Source organism: Ceratosolen solmsi, unplaced genomic scaffold, assembly GCF_000503995.2.
Source record: "Ceratosolen solmsi marchali unplaced genomic scaffold, CerSol_1.0 scaffold14, whole genome shotgun sequence".
Classification (NCBI taxonomy): Eukaryota; Metazoa; Arthropoda; class Insecta; order Hymenoptera; family Agaonidae; genus Ceratosolen; species Ceratosolen solmsi.
The window spans coordinates 7563952-7581397 of NW_011948420.1; the positions used below are offsets into that span (position 1 = coordinate 7563952).

Genomic DNA, 17446 nt, shown 5'->3' on the forward strand with positions numbered 1-17446 from the left:
GGAAAGAGTCTTTGTAGCATAGTGTCTGGGAACTCTGCGCATTTCAAGCCTCAAACGCCAAGTCTTTACCTCGCATCTCTTTTTACTCTTACTATCGAGTGGAATATTTTTACACGTGGAAAATTTCTTGACGCTTAGCGATGCGAATGATTAATGATGCGAGGCTCGACAATGAGAACTTGCCATTTAAGCAGCTACTGAATAGTACATCTAATACCAAACATAAATAATAATAATAATAATATTACGGAGTAGTTGGATAGATTATATTTCGTAGATTCAAAAGTATTTGAGAATGCAGAATTATTATAAGAAACGTTATTATTCATTATCATCACTAGATCGTAATATTAGACATTATATATCATCGTGTACAATCATATATATATATACATGAGATTTGCTCTTATTAATGAAGTATCTCTTATCAATCATACAATAGCATTGATTTGAATGGGAAGTGTATATTTGGACATATTCGTTTATGCATTAATGAACGTAAATAGATTTTAATATAATTAAAATCAACAAAATAACACTCGTCGAGCTTTTTTACTTTAAGCATATCATCAAAACTGTTTTTATATATCTGTTTATTTATTTATAAAATGTTCGTAATTATAGGCAAGATGATTTCACAAAATATACATTCCATGAAATCAAACATAAAATAAAACTCACTATAATACTAAGAAATAATAGAGAATTCAGAATACAATAAATGCATATAATATTTAGCCATTCGTATTACACATTCAAATTATATTGGCTAGATCTTAAAATTAAATTGAATTAAAACTTAGAGTAATTTGGGGCTCTGTATGTACGCAAGGCGTGCGTGCGTGCGTGCGTGCGTGCGCGCGTGTGTGTGTGTGTGTGTGTGTGTGGGACGTATGTTTGTAATGTCGTAACTATATAAAAATTCTGCGTAATTCTCTTAGTCGTAGAGTGAACGTAAATGGCATAAGTCTTAAAAGCTTTTCATCGTCCTTGAATAATTACATAATACTAAACTATATTAATTATAAATTTATCCGATGAAGACACAAACATTACTTTCCTTTCGCAACACTTATTTCATATTGCATATTCATGTTGGATCGTTCAAGTTATATTTTTTTAGTAAAATTGAATGATAATGAATTTGCGTTTACCCGAGAACCACCGAAGACGAGAACATTTGTTAAGAATATATTAAAAATAATGTACAGCATTAACTAAATTGTAAAAACGTACAAAACGACACCTCGAATATTCATTTGTCATTCATTTGCTTAAGCTACAATTTTTTTTTATTATTTTATTATATATTAGTTTATTAAAAATTTTATTGAACTAGAAGATAATAGAAATATCTTAATTAATGAAAATGCTTATTACAGTACATTTATTAAATCCTTTTGCGTTAATAAATAATTGTTAATTAATAACAATTGTGAAGGAATTTATTAATTAATTAACAGTTAACATGCGTTATTTTTATAGAAGCATAAAAGTTCCTTATGAATACTTAATTTTCAGGTATAAAAAAAATATATATGTGCATGTATTTTTTAAATTATTCAAGTACGATCGTAAAAAAAATAAAAATTTCAGTGTTTTTTTATTAATGGCAGTTAATAAAAAGTAATAACGATTCTAATTCAAAATAGCGTATTTCAGAAGGGCTTAGCCATATTATTTATTATATGATCATAATACATCGTAAGGGAACTCATTTTATTTTCTAACGAGATACATATATTTTACAAACAATTCATTTAAATATTTCTTATAGGCACATTTAGCTGTATATAATATTATTTCATTGACTAGTATGTAGGTAAAGTAGATAACTTTAATTCGAACGTTATTAAACTTGAAATCTTATTCAATTCCAAATTACAAAGAAAAAAAAAATCTAAATACTAGCACATAATTAATAAAATTCCAATAAATTTACAATAATTGCCTTTTTATTTTATTAACATTCACATTCGCAAGATTCCAACCGTAATCATTAATAATATTAATAATAACCACGCGAATAATAATCTGCTTAAGCTTTGTAAATTCTTTTTTTAATTTTGGCCATTCAAGTGCTTTAAAATAATGAATAAAGAAGGTGGTGAAATTTTTCATCGAAATAACACGTGTTTACATTAAAATTTCTCATATTTCAAGAAACAACGACGTACGAAATTAAACTATGAAAGCTATGTTTCATGTAAAAATACGATGAAATCCCTCATAAAGATTCATTAAAATCTACAATCTGCAGTACAAAAGTATCATTTAGTCTCTTTCAAAAGTAAACGGCATGTACATTTTCAAAAATAATTAATAAAATTAATACATTATCAAAAATTATAACAAATTCCTTATTATGTTTTCTGTATATACATTATATTATTCCTTTATAGTCTGTATAGTTTATATTTTTATAGGAATGTGCGTATTGATACGTTTAAACATCTTTTAAAATATATCAATTCTGAAAATATTGCTTCGATTAAAGATTAATTTTTTTATTGATAAAATTTGTGTTTACTTTCATTGCATTGATCTCAGCTCTTCATAGACATTTTAATAAACATTGTTAGCATTAGAAGTGAAATTAATTTGAATTATCAAGTTTGAACGATAAATGCCCAGTATTTCCCAATCACAAAATAGGAGCAAAAATTCAGAAAAAATTTGTTTTCTAAATATTTGCGAATATTAGATTGTATGTGTGTACGTAAAAAATAATTACGGGTATTTTTTTTAAACTATAAAATAGATTTATCCTTTCTTCGATTATGTATTATTTTTTTGTTAGTAAAACTATTTTTGTTTTTCAACTTTGATAATTTATTTCAAAATAATAATCCTCATAATTAAACGAATCAATAATTTGCCATAATTTTTCCAAAAATAATACTAATATTTAATAATATTAATTTAATAATTTATTAATTTAATTATAGTAATAATAATAATGATAATAATAATGATGATAATAATAATAATGATGATAATAATAATAATAATAATAATAATAATAATAATGAAAATGAAAATGAAAATGAAAATGAAAATGTTATTTTATAACTAATTCTCAAATTTTTATTACGATAAGGAATATATATATATATATATATATATAAATATATATATATATATATATATATATGTATATATAATTTATCTTGTTATATGATTAATACAAATGAAATATTTCAAATACCTTAAAATCACTTGACAGCAGTTCAAATAAAGACAGCAAGATTAATTCTAATCTAAAATAAAAGAAATTATTTTGATTAGATTGTCTAAAACAGAATATTATTGTCAACATTGTTTCAATGAAAAATAATACAAATTGTTGTATTAAAAAACTTATTGAAATACTGTAATTTTTAATTAACAAATTCCTTGAAATATGCATTTTTTTTTTTAATATTACATAGTTTAATTAAGTGAGCCGTATAGTATAAACTGCATTTATTGTAAGCGTAATTCACACTTGAATTTCCCTTAATAATGCTATAAACACAACTACTATACTTTTGATGCGTTGGTAGTTTCTTAATTGGAGACACTCGTTGAAATTAATTAATTCGGAGAATCGCAATAATTTCATGACACTTGTCGAAATATACTTTCAAAAATGCAATAACCCAAATTAGCCTTTACCCAAGAAATATACAATTACTCGTACATTTCTTATGTACAAAATTTGTTGAACCTTTTATTTATCGTCCGTATATCCTTTGAAATCTATTACACGTGATTCCTGTGTCTTTAATATAAAAAAAAAAAAAAAAAGCATTATCATAGTATAAAGTTAAAGATACATTATGTCTCATGGGTCACTGAATTATCTACGTAGGTAAAAAAAAAAAAAAAGCTTTACCTTAATTTTTTTTAACAGTGTAAACAAAAGCAGGGGAAAAGCCACCACAGGTAAGATAAGCATTTACATGTGTCTGCGCGGGGTAACACGGGGATGTGACATCACGCTGAGATAAAAAAGGAAGTACACCAGCTCTAGATTATGTGTGAGCACCTTATACAAGTAATCGCGTGCCCATTCATCATACATATGCACTTATCTCGTGCTTTTGTGGCTTTGTTATATCCGACCTCCTCCTCCATATTCGCACACAAACATGTATACCTAATGGCCATTTTTATATTCAAGTATGACGATTTTTATCCACATCAAGTCTCTCTCCCTTACTTATGTATCACTTTTCGGCGTTCTTTGTTAATGGTCACTTTTTATCAAACCATGCCATTAAATCAATTCCCTTGCACCCCCGTTAGATGGATAACCAATAAATTATGAATGTATAAAGACTTGTAGAACAGTAATGTCTTTGAATTAAGTTTTACATATAAACTTAAATGTAGTTATCCATTTGTTTGTAGTGAAACTAATGAACATTATTATTCAATAAACAATAATCACTGTTTTGCATATTTTTCATATTGTTATTCGATTAAAGATAATAAATTTCAAAAAGAATGCTTAAGGATTTAATAATAATACAAGTGAATATGTACTCGATACATATTATAGTACAATAATGTTTCTATATAAAATAAAACATATAATTATTTATCCATACAGATATCCAAGAATTAATTCAACCATAATAATCAATATTAAATTGTCATAACAATAATAATTAACTATTCTTAACGAATGGCGTGTCAGCGAAAAAAAAAAATATATACAATTAAATATCTTTGTACACAATTTAAAGATATTGAATTGCTTCGAAAATCAGCAAATTCACCTATTGTTTATAATTAATACTAAAATCAAGCACAAATTAATTGTTTAAATAACGTATGTAATGCAAAAATTAAATAAACTAGAGATTCAAGGCATATTTATAATTAATTTTTCTTATATTTAATCAATCGCACACAAAACATTCCAATACAAAAAAATAATATAGAATTTAATACTCATAACACACAATATTAGAATTTGTTATATTCTTCTTTCGTGATACTTGACTTGTGAATCTTTTCGTAAATCACAAATTGGCTGAAAGTGGCGTGGCAGCGGCATCGCATCTACACGAATAATTCTATGCATTCCACAGTATTTGTCTCACGCATAAAAAGAATATTTTATTTCCATCTCTTCCAGCTCTCACTGTCTACTCCATTACTCCTTAGGTTATATCTTGCGTCTCTCTCTCTCTCCCTCCCTCTCTCTCTCTCTCTCTCTCTCTCTCTCTCTCTCTCTCTCTCTCTCTCTCTCAGCCTTAATACGCAGTCTTTCATAAAGGAGATAAGCATTGGAAAACTTAATCTGCTGACAAAGTAGTTTGACTAATACAACTTCTAAGAAATAATTTTGAAAATTTTGACTACCGGTGCAGAAGAATGGTAGAAAGCTGGAAAATGCAGATGCGCTCGAGAGGAAAGCGAAAGAAAATAAAAACTTTACTGATAAAAACTACATCGATGCAATTCAATTTTAAGTATTATTTTTCTAATTTTTACATTATTTTTTATTAACTAAACGAATTTACCGATAATAAATATATATATATATATAAATGTACATTTAGAAACACTGAGAAAAAGAAAAAGAGAGAGAGAGAGAGAGAGAGAGAGAGAGAGAGAGAACGGCTTATTGAATTGATGTTGATTATCCACTGCTGGTCACTTTACTTAAAATTTAACTAAATTTATCCATTCTATTAAAAATACTCAAATATTATACATAAAAACCTTTTTTTTTTTTTTAGAAAAAATTTCAATTCTATATACAAAACGAAATATTATTTATATTAATTAATATATCTTTACAACTTATCATAAATAGTAGTCTGCGAAAAAATGCTAATAGAGTAGTGTTCTGTATAATGAAAATTATGATAAATATATTTATATGTAATGAATCAAATTAAATTTTGTTAAAGAAAAATCACAATAGATGAAAAATTAATAAATAATGTCTTTAATGCGTAGGTTGTTAATTTTATTTCTTAGAATAATACATTAATTATTGCATTATTATACATAATATATACAGAATTACAAAAGCACCCTATAAGCACAACTACTACAAAATTGATAGCTTAACTAAATTAAAAAAATTAATTATGAGAATAAATTTAGAAGCTAAGTTAATAGTTCGTAAAGTATTAATTTTACAAATTTTATTCGTGCTTAATATTATAATTATAGGTATTAAATAATCAAATTTGTTGGACTAAATATATTAAAATAAATATTTTAAGCGTCTACTAGTCATTTTAGTTTAGACGAATTTAATTTATTCCTTTTTGTACATACATATTGTTTAATATTATAAATATAATACAAACCAAATATAAAAGGAATTAAATTAAATGAATAACTTTTTTAAATTACTTATGAAAAATAAAAGTAAATGACGTCGATTTAATAATTTCAAAATCCTAATAAATTATAGATGTGTTTGGGATATTGACATGCATACAAAAAATTTTTAATTTAATTTTATCGTGATACTGAATTTAACTCTCTATTGATTAAAAGCATAGTAAAGCAGAGTATCGTTATGTCTCTCTCTCTCCCTCTCTCTCCCTCTCTCTCCCTCTCTCTCTCTCTCTTCTTAATCACAAAAAGCAAAATAAGTGGAAATATGAAAAATAAAAAAAAAATACATCAAAAATGTATAAAAGAGTAGAATAGAAGGCTGTTGAGCTTTGCATAATGGCAAGGATAGTGAATTCAATTTGAAATCAAATTTGGGAAATTGAAGCGTTTGATAAGTAATGATTTACTATTCGAAACGAGCTGAGATTTACGATTTTAAGGAAAGAGATGCACATATCTAGGTTGAAATTCTCAACCAGAATCTTCGTGTCTTGTCAAAAACAAGTTGAAGTCCGGAACATGAAAAGCTGCTTACAAACGCTGACACATGGATTTCTATTTGAATTTCCATCATTATATTCTCATACCATCCTTCTCCCATCCAATCTACACGTCAAAAATCACTTCAAATCAATATGTTTTAATCCATGCCGTCTTAATCACGCGTCCAACTTTTTCCAAATTTATTTTATTTTATTTCGGTCTTCCGACACATTTTTAAACTTGCTCCCATAGTGTTATCTTTGGATATCGAAAATGTTCATTGAAAGTGTCGATTCAATTTGCCTGAAATTCCACAAGTGCATGCAATTGTTTTACTAAAATTCCGATATTGAAATTTTCTATCTATTTTTCATCTTAATATTTCTAGAAATATGTAAACAATCTTTTAATAAAAAATATAATTAAGTATATATGAATAATTATAAGAAATCTATCATATAAATGTTTTTTCTTTAATTACCTAACCATCTAATTTCTATAAGTTAAGAAATTTATAATTCAATTTTTTAATTTTAAAGTATGTTTGGACCCTCACACAACAAAATTATTATATTATACATTATTCATATCAACGTACAAAAATTATCGTATACAATCATAAAGTCACTTTACAAAAATTTCACGAATACGATAAAACAGACAATAAAAATTAAGAATAAATAATGACGAGCAAAGCTAATTTTAGTCAAATACATTTACGGTAAATAACTTTTATTTTTTTTTTTATTTTTTTTTTTTTATTTATTTTTTTTCTTAGAAGCATACACAAAGAATTCGACTATCAACTTAATTAGCTTAATTAATAATAATTTGTACTAGTCATACAAAACCAGAATATAATATTATGCAATTGTAATTTGAGAAGTAATTGCTTTATAAATATTGGCTATTAAATAATTAAATTATTATATTGTAATTAAAAGAAATTTGTGGTATTAAAGTTTTTATGAAAATATTGCTTTAAATTTTATACACACTTTATATGCACTTTAAATAGATTATCATTGAACAAATTGTTATAAAATTTCATTAAAAATAACGAACAATATACACAATATAAGATTTATAACATAGTATAAAATCAGATTGGGTAAAAGGAATTTTTTCAATTTAAATTTCACCTGAATATTTTTAGAAAATCAAGCAAGACGAGAATCAATCGTGAAAATAAAATTTTATATAAAGAACTGGATTACATTTTCAGAAAGAATAGAATTTTCTTATTAGTCGTTGAAACTACTATTTCATTCATTTTCTTGTAATTAATATAGTTACGACCAATAATAATTTTTATAGCCGATATAAGAAACTTTAAGGAAGAATATAAATGCTCTGTTTGAGAGCGAAAATGCTTGAAAAACCGTTAAATAAGACGTAAGAATATCCGGAAAGAAACGTACCCACAAAAATCTGAAATAGGCTGATGAAAAAGTTGGCCCTTCAAGAGTACGGTCCAAGCGGTGTTGTCCAACGTACAATTTTACCTGACAATTCAAAATGTTCTGTTCGACTCCAAAGCAGCGAACTCTCCATGAATTGAATACGAATACGAATATATCGTAGTTTAACGATAATACGAGAAGACGAATGTCCAGGGGCAACTTAAATTCCATCGTCCGTAAATCGAATTGCGAATTCCACGATAGTTAGTCATTTTCTTAAAATAAATTCACACCCAAAAGACAAATTCAAAGTGATAGTTATTGATGGATTGTAATTTTAAGCTTTTCCACCTGTATTCTATAATTACAAAATGGATCCTTGAATAATCTAGAATTCAAATGACATACTTTTGTTAATATCTTATTATTATGATTATAAGTGTTATGATTGTGATTGTTATTTTAAGGAGCCGAAGAAGCGACATATAATTGAAATTTTAATGTTGCGTATTAATATGTATTATTTAAATGCAAATAGGGTAAGTATTGAGCTTCCATATCGCTTCATCCGCTTCGTTATTATCGCCTAGTGCAAATAGATTGAAGTTACGCACATTGCGCATTTACTCGTTAGTTATAAAAGAGTGGCAAGTACATAATATAACGAGGAGCAGGTGAATCATAATTTATAATGGCAATGCGCACCTCAGCTTAATTTCCCTCCAGACTTATTATATAAGTACGATATTGCACCGAGCTAAGAAAACTTGCCGCAAAACTTTCCCTCAAACGGATAAATACACTTATTATAATGAAAGATTTTGTCAATTTTATACAATAAGATTTATACATTTTTCAGCAAGTAAGTATAAATTCATATATTTTCAAGTAATCTCGCATCTATCTAAATCATCATGCACTTCTTGAAATAATAAAATCGGCTTCAGATAATTCAATTCTTTATCGTCTAATATAAAATAATAAGAAATATAGTGTTAACAGGAAGCTTCATTATTGTCCTTAGAAGTGATTAATATTCGACAGACTGAATTTATTTTACTTATGAATAATCAATTACTAAATTTCGAAATGTTTTTTTTTTTTTAAATATATTTTAATCTATACTTGGCAATCAAGAATAGAAACATCAAGAATGAAATTAAGCCGTAAAAATGGAATTCCGTATAATGTACATTATTTTCAATGGAAGTCTTAAACAATAAATTAATATTTATATTAACTATTTGAGATTTAATAATATATTAAATTAAAGAAGCTACTAAAATGTATTTTAAAATCAATATAATTTCTCAAAATATAATGAGACAAATTACATGCTTATACAATTTAATATAATAACCAATCCAACTGTCTATTTTTCATATAAATTATTATCTCGAAAATAACACTTGAATAGTCATTTAACGATAATTACTAATTACTCGATTTAATTTGATATCTCTTGACCTGTAATTGATTATACGCACTATCACGTAATTTACGGCTATATAGGAATTTTGTAGCGCGCGCGCGCGCGCGCGCTCGTGTGTGTGTGTGTGTATTTTTTTTATTACATATGATTGTAATAGAAACATTTTTGTAAAGTTGCAAAGGTACAAAAATTAAAATGTATTATGCGATATTTTCAACCGTGAAGATTATTCAGACTAGTTAACTTTACCAATTTATACATGAACATTCCTTTATTCTCTAAGCTTGAATATTATTTCAGAAGCTTCTTCTTTCAACAAATTAAGAATTAAGAATTAAAAATTATTTCGTTACATTTATCTCATATTTTACTTTTATGAAACTATTTTATATATTAGACTGATTATAAGCTTTCCATTAATTCTAAGTTTTACTTCTACATCATAATAGAAATATTTATATGTTTTTGTGTAGACAAATTCTCTTATGTACACACATGTTTATATGCCCAAATATTTTATACCAAATAGGATAGGGCAAAATTTTTGTTAACAAAAATATAGAATGAAATATTACACGATAAATATAATGTAATTGAAAAATAATGTCAGCCTTGTCCTTGATTAATTTAAACATTATTGATACAGCAAAAATCGACTGGAAAATTCTTTATTAAGAATACAATCTTACGTAATAATTATCAAATTGTACAATAAATATCGTTGAACGAAAATAATTACTAATTAAAAGGAATAACAAGTTTTCGAAAAATTTAATTTAACTTATTTACTGATTAGTAATGTGATAGTTTTCTATAATACTTTGTAATTTATAATAATTTGCTTAAAAATATTCTTCTGCCATTTACAAATATCAAATTGACAGCACTGGCTAGCAGCTCGTTAATCAAAAATTATGAAATTTATTATATTGATTGCTTGGTAATTGTACTTACTATTAATTACTAATCCTATATTAATAGCATCAATATTCTCATTATTGGATTAATAATGATTTCCCATATTAATTTGTGAAAGCAAGTTTATCGTAGAAATTACATACGAAATTTATTTTTAATTAATAATCTGAAATCAATATTTGACAATGAAAGAATAGAAAGAAACTTGAATTTTAACCTTGAGTATACAAATTTTGACCTTTAATTTTCAAATGATAAAAACCGAAGTGAAATAAATCATCGTCCTACATCCTGCAACAAATTCTACTCATGATGATACTACTTTGTTGCTCCATTTTCCTTTCTTATCATTATTGTATTTATTTATTTATTTTTTTTTTTTTTTGTTTTTCATTTTTTGTTGTTGTTGTTGTTACTTTTTATTTTCTTCGTTTCTTTGTCAAACCAGCGTTGTCCTCTAATTTTGGCGCTTTTGCAGTGTAGCGAAAAAGACTAATGAATGCTGGGCTCGAGATATCAGCGTCGAGTGCCACGAACAACGGCAACATCTGTTAACTCTCTCGCTAATGGGTCTTAAGGAGACCTGCGGTCTACTTCCCGAAAGATCACAATTCCTACCTGCGAAGGATTCTACGACTGCCACACGCTGCCATTCAGAATGCAAAATGAAAGATAGAAGAGGCAGGTGCTGCAGCTTTTGTATGGCTCCAGGTAGTCAGAGGCGCGCTGTTTTTTCAAGTCTAACGAGTGAGAGGAGAAATGTATAAACCAACAATGGTGACCCTTACCATAGACACCCTGCCAAATATTCCGCACGCTCATAGGAAGGGAAAGCGAAAGGGGAGCGGTGAGGGAGGGAAGGATAGCGAGAAGCATCTGGCGAGCGAGACCCAATGCCCCCGAGGAAGAAATGCTCCTTGTCTATGTGTTTTAAAAATGCGCGCGAGGAGAAAGCCCAAGTGGATTTTCGATGTACATGATCACTCTCCGCATCTAGTATAATCGGCATAATCACGCTCGCCTTTCCATTCCTTGGGGAATCGGTGGATTCTGACTTTTTTTAAATATGCGATACATTAGATCAGTGGACAACGGGTCGATTTTGCACTGATCAAAATTTACTGAATTATCGCACTTTGTGTGTACGATGTAAATATTGATTTTGAACATCAAAAACATGTTTCATCGATTTAACGATTATTTTGTAATAATAATCGATTATTTAATTATTAAATAAAAGTACACGAATAAGATGAATATTAGACCAATCGGTGATAAAACGGTCATAATAATACGTCTGCTGAGTACATTAAATTAAGAAAATAATTTTCATTATTCCTTATGAAACAAAGAATTTGAAAATATATGTTTCTGTAAAAACGAAGGCCAAATCTTAAAAATCCTACAAGATTTACAACAATATTCGCAAAGATCTAGAAAATTTAATGAAATATGGGTATGTTGTGGGTATCTGAATATCTGGATTATCGTGTACGAATGAAAGATAAAATAGAAAAATGCAATAGCTTTACGAAACTGAAGCATTCATTCCTTTTCCATATTTCGATAATTTACATCCGACATTTATATACCAAAGACAAAATTTCTTTATAACCATTACCCTTTACTATAATGAGAAGAAAAGCTCAAGCCTATGCTATTGTTACATCACTACATCCCATTATCATTATAAATTATTAAATTATTGCAAATTAGAGATTAAAGAAAATTCACAATTTCCATTCGGTTTTCAAAAGAATTAAAAAAATTGTTTTTACAAACTAAAAATATTCGCTATATTTATACTATATTAGTGAATTTAACATTACAAAAGTATTCGTCAAATATATTTATATCAAATATATAAATAGGAAAACAATTATTAAGTAATTAAACACATAATAAAAACATAACGCTTAAACGTTTTATTATTTAATTACATTAATAATATGTAAAAGGATATATAAATTTATTTTAATTCATCGCTTAAACAATAATTAATATAACGTTGGAAGTAAAAGAAAAAGTACCTTACGATGAATTTTACTATTATTGGGCATACATTGATTAACAAAGACATTGTATTAAATGTAGACAATCAATTGATATTGAAATTCTATTGTTTCACTTTTGTGAAATCACTTCATATTTTGTGATAGGTCAGTCAGTAGGAAGGGAGAAAAACGAATTTTCTAATATATCTTCGTCTCCTATTATCAAACAGGTGTACGTCAGTTCCCTCTTGTTATTTGTCAAAAAAAAAAAAAAAAAAAAAAAAAAAAAAAAAATTTTGAACATATCACGAGACGCTTCCTCGCTCCCCAAAATACCCATCAGTTTTTAAATAAAATTTTTTTTAAAAATCGCTAAGATCGCACTAAATATCTTGCTGTCGTCACATAACAGATACTATAAAAATCTCCGAGGCATCGCATAATTTTTTTAATCCTTATTCCCAATAGCAACTTGATATGAATTTCACAAGGATCTTTCAAATCGACATCGTCGAAATTCCAAATAATCTTGTCGAAATCACGTGTCACCGTAAAAATTTACGAGTTGCCTTTATATTGCATAGTTGGTTATACGCCGGAGCTGTTGATGGAAAAACTTTTCTGGCACTATACCGATCCTTCACTTTCATTTTATTTCTTTTCCAGTTTGCGAGGCAATTTCTCTTACTGGCTCTTTAAATCTCTAGTAATTACAATGCCGATGACGTAGACATGATTATTGAATGATTACAATCAGTGAACACAAATGAAATTGAAAATATAATCGACGAGATACCCTTATGTTCATTATCAAGTTTAATAAATTTCGTGCTTCTTTCCCAATTTTAATAACGAGCAAGTCTATAATTGAATATAGAACCACATTATCTTGATTCAACTACACATTGGCATTTAAAAGTCTGTATAACGGCGCACATACATATAAACGGTCCAGCTAAGCATCCGTTAAGATAATAATTGAAATAACGGTAAAATAAAGTATAGCGCGTATAATATTTTGGATATATTAAAGAAAATATTTACGTTCTTCTAGCTATTCAATTTTCATTGTTTCTAGTATAGAGAAATAGTCCAAAATATCGAGGCTGCATTCATTATTAATAATCGTATTCTAAATAAAGAATATTGAGAAAAAAAACTTTGTCTCATTGAGAATATCAATGAGGAAAATATTAACAATTGTCATTCGAATGTATTTGAAAAGCCACATAAAAAGAAATCACAATGTGCTCAATGTCTCGAAAACAAAATTACAAAATTCACTCGACGTCGTTCATTGTCAACATCTTTTTACTATAAAATAATATCGCTTTCTCAACGTCATGCGTGAAAACTAATAAGAATGAAAAGCGTGGAGGAGAGACGAGGTACGTAAAATCTATCAGATATAAAGGAAGCGAGCAAATCTTAAAAAAAAAAAAAAAAAAAAAAAAAAAAAAAAAAAACAGAAAAAGAGAAAAAATCGAAAGAAAGAATGGGAAAAAAAAAAGAATGGTAAGTGAGTATGCGCCGAAGGGAAGAATTCATTTATATCGCGGTATGATCAACAAAACGCCGTAGACGTGAAAACATTTATCTCTAAATGACAACATAAATACATAAGGGTGACGATCGAGTGGCGAGTGGTTGCGAAGGAGGGGGGAGTCTCAGTCGCGTGTTTATATCTACACGCGTCCGATTCCTCTTGGCGCATTCGTACGCATCTTAAAAGGTCGTATTTTTAAAATCGGTATTATGTCTAGCGATATCCAACCACGCATCGTCTCTGACCTCTATAGAACTATGTAGTGGCTTTTTTTTAAAATAAACAAGCTCGAGGATATTGGAATAAAACATTTTAGTGACACGGGGCTCAACGATTTGCAGAATTACACAAGGAGTTATAAAAAAGAAAAAAAGTAAATACACTCGACGTTAAAACTTTGGCGACGATGCGACGATAAAATACGAAAGATATATATATATATATATATATATATATATATATATATATATGAAAGTATAATACGAATGGAATAGTTGTGCGAGTATTTTTATTCGTTGCAATTATAGGAAAATATTTGCAAAGCGCGGGAATTAAATTTACGTTGATGTAGCTAAATGCAAGCGATTAATAGTCTTTGCTTTCGTATGCGCAAGTATATCTCACATTATTTGAATATAATCAGAATTATCTCCTCCCAAATCGACATCGTTCATATCTACCTACAAACATTTTCAAAAAAATCTACATCCTTGAAACTCGATGCTGCGAACGTGCAGTAAGTACCCTTTTTAAGAAGATGAAAAAACCTTCGTGAAATCTCAACGAAACGTCGACATACATTAGAGTCTGTAGAGCCTCTCTCCCCCTCCGTCTTCCTTCCCATTCCACTGCGGCACTTCATCAACGCAACACATGCACACAGGTCATGCTCATAAGCGAAGGTTTAGCTCGGGGTGTGCATTGAATTTATTTTTCATGCGTTGCTGTATGCAGAGGCAGCTGCATTGGTCAATGGTGCACAAACGACGCGGTGATCGCCACGGAGGCTGGTGCTTATGATGGAACGTTTACCCAAACTCTCGGTTATTTATGTCACGCGAGTGTATATACCAACGGAGAAAAAAAGTTGACTCGCAACTATCGATATCTATACGTTACGTAATGTCATATAATACACACATGCGCGCAGATCTTTCTTTTAAATAAACCGTATTCATTGTAAGATTGCAACTTAGCTTGTCTAGTATTGATTATATATATATATATATATATATATATATATATATATATATATATATATTAGCTTCTGTATAATAGATCATATGATTAAGATTTTTTTAGATAATTTATTGATGAATAAAGACATTGATTAACGACTCTTTATGCGATATTTCGCGTATCATTAACTTAATCGTATTAAATATTGAGTTTTTAAAGAGAAGACCATAACCAAACTGATACTCATTGTGTTGGTAATGAAACGGAACTTTTCCACAGAAAATCCACAGAATAAGTTCAACTGTAAAACCGATTATTTTACAACTTCTCTCGCTGATGTGTTTCTTAATTTAAAAACTTTCGTTTTTATTCTCCACTATATTTAACCCATAATAATAGGTATAAAAAAATTTTTTTATCCCATCGTAACAATAATTTAATAGGCATCATATATTATTAATCTGTAATAATAATAATAATAATAATAATAATAATAATAATAATAATAAGGAAAAATTAAACTCTGAAATGAATTTCTCAATCGTTATTTAATTTAATAACACTTTAATAAATACAACAAGATATCAATAATATTACGGTTACATTAACATTTTTGTCTAATTTCATCGTTGATTATAAAATATTACAAACTACGAAAAATGCACATTGCGAAATATGTTAAAAGTTTGAAACATTTTTAATAATTTATGGAATGTCTCGCTTAATATATATCGCGCACTACTTTAATTATCCTTCCATATGTAAGAGAGATGATATTCATTGCATACTTTCAGTTCACATCGCGTAAGCTGAAAAATCCATTTACACCGTAGAATCTTAAATTAATATTTCACCTTTACTCTAATCACTTTATAAGACGTGAAAAATTTTATATGATCTCGTTAGGTAATTCTAACGTAAAACGAGTAGTCACAATTGTCTATTTATAGTTATATTTTTTTTTTTTATCCATAATTAACTAACTAAATATGTCAATTCATGTTAATTGAATAACGTTGATTGTATACGTGAAATTCTTACTGTTCTTCCAAGGAAATTTACTAAAATTATAGTACTTAATAATTATGATAATTTCTTGCAAAATGTAGATGAATGATGCAAGAAAAGTTAACTTTTCAATGCAAAAATTAATTTAGTACATTTCGGATGTAAACATTGAGAAAAATAGCAAGAAATTTTAAATATGCCAGAACGTTGAAGCTCTAACTATAATCACACAAATAACTTTATGATCTTCTGCTATTCCCTATTCTTATGTTACTTTCACGTAAAATCTTTTGTACTTTTTAAACTCGTTTTATTCTTATTTCTTGTTAATGCAATTCAAAGTTACTATATCATTGTAAAATGAAAAAAGAAAAAAAAAACAATAAAAGTGTGAATTTTAAACAGTTCTCTATAGGAATTTATTGCACTCGATGATCATTCCATAATTTACTATTCCTCGTGTTACAATATTTGCCAACATGTAAGAAATCTTTTGCTTTAAATTAGCACATTAAGTACTTTCTATCTCTTTGAAGGAAGATTAATAAAACATTATTAGGGAGGCATTGAAACGCCTTTGAACTTGTTAATGGATTTATTTCGGCATGTCTCAATTTTTTGTTATATAATATCAAATAATATCAATTAAGTATTATTATAATCTACAAAGAATCATTTATGATTTAAATTAATTTCTTATTAATAGTGTCAAAAACTATAAATACCATTGAATGCCGTTCGTTATATTTACATTAAACTTTTTATCAATATTTAGGGGCTAATAAGATTTCATAAATAATTATTTCATAATAGTAAAAAAAACATTTAATCGTCAATGATTGCTTTTAATAGCACAATAAAAACAAAAAAACAAAAAAAAAAAACTATACTAAATTTTTTCATTAATTTTGTGTCCGATTTCAAGTAAAACAATATTACCAAACTAAAAAAAAATGTACCTAAAAAAATTGTCTTTCCTTATATTACTTTTATTTTACACTTGTAAAAAAATTACAGTAAACTAGTGTATATTTACTCTCGTTAACCTCTAATAAAATTACATAAAAGGCTCGCTAAAATGGTCGGGCGGAACATCTGTTGATTTTTCTTTATAGTAGCTCTCCAAATTAGG

General features: G+C 27.5%; 1 protein-coding gene across 1 annotated transcript in view; it reads right to left on the minus strand.

The window, feature by feature from the left end:
- Con (leucine rich repeat protein connectin) overlaps positions 1–3247 on the minus strand; it is a 212339-nt gene extending 209092 nt beyond the window's left edge. Inside the window, exon 1 of the mRNA XM_011498293.1 lies at positions 3209–3247. The gene's annotated coding sequence lies outside the window, so the exon portion shown is untranslated. The remainder of the gene's footprint in view (positions 1–3208) is intronic.
- Between the last annotated feature and the right edge of the window lie 14199 nt (positions 3248–17446).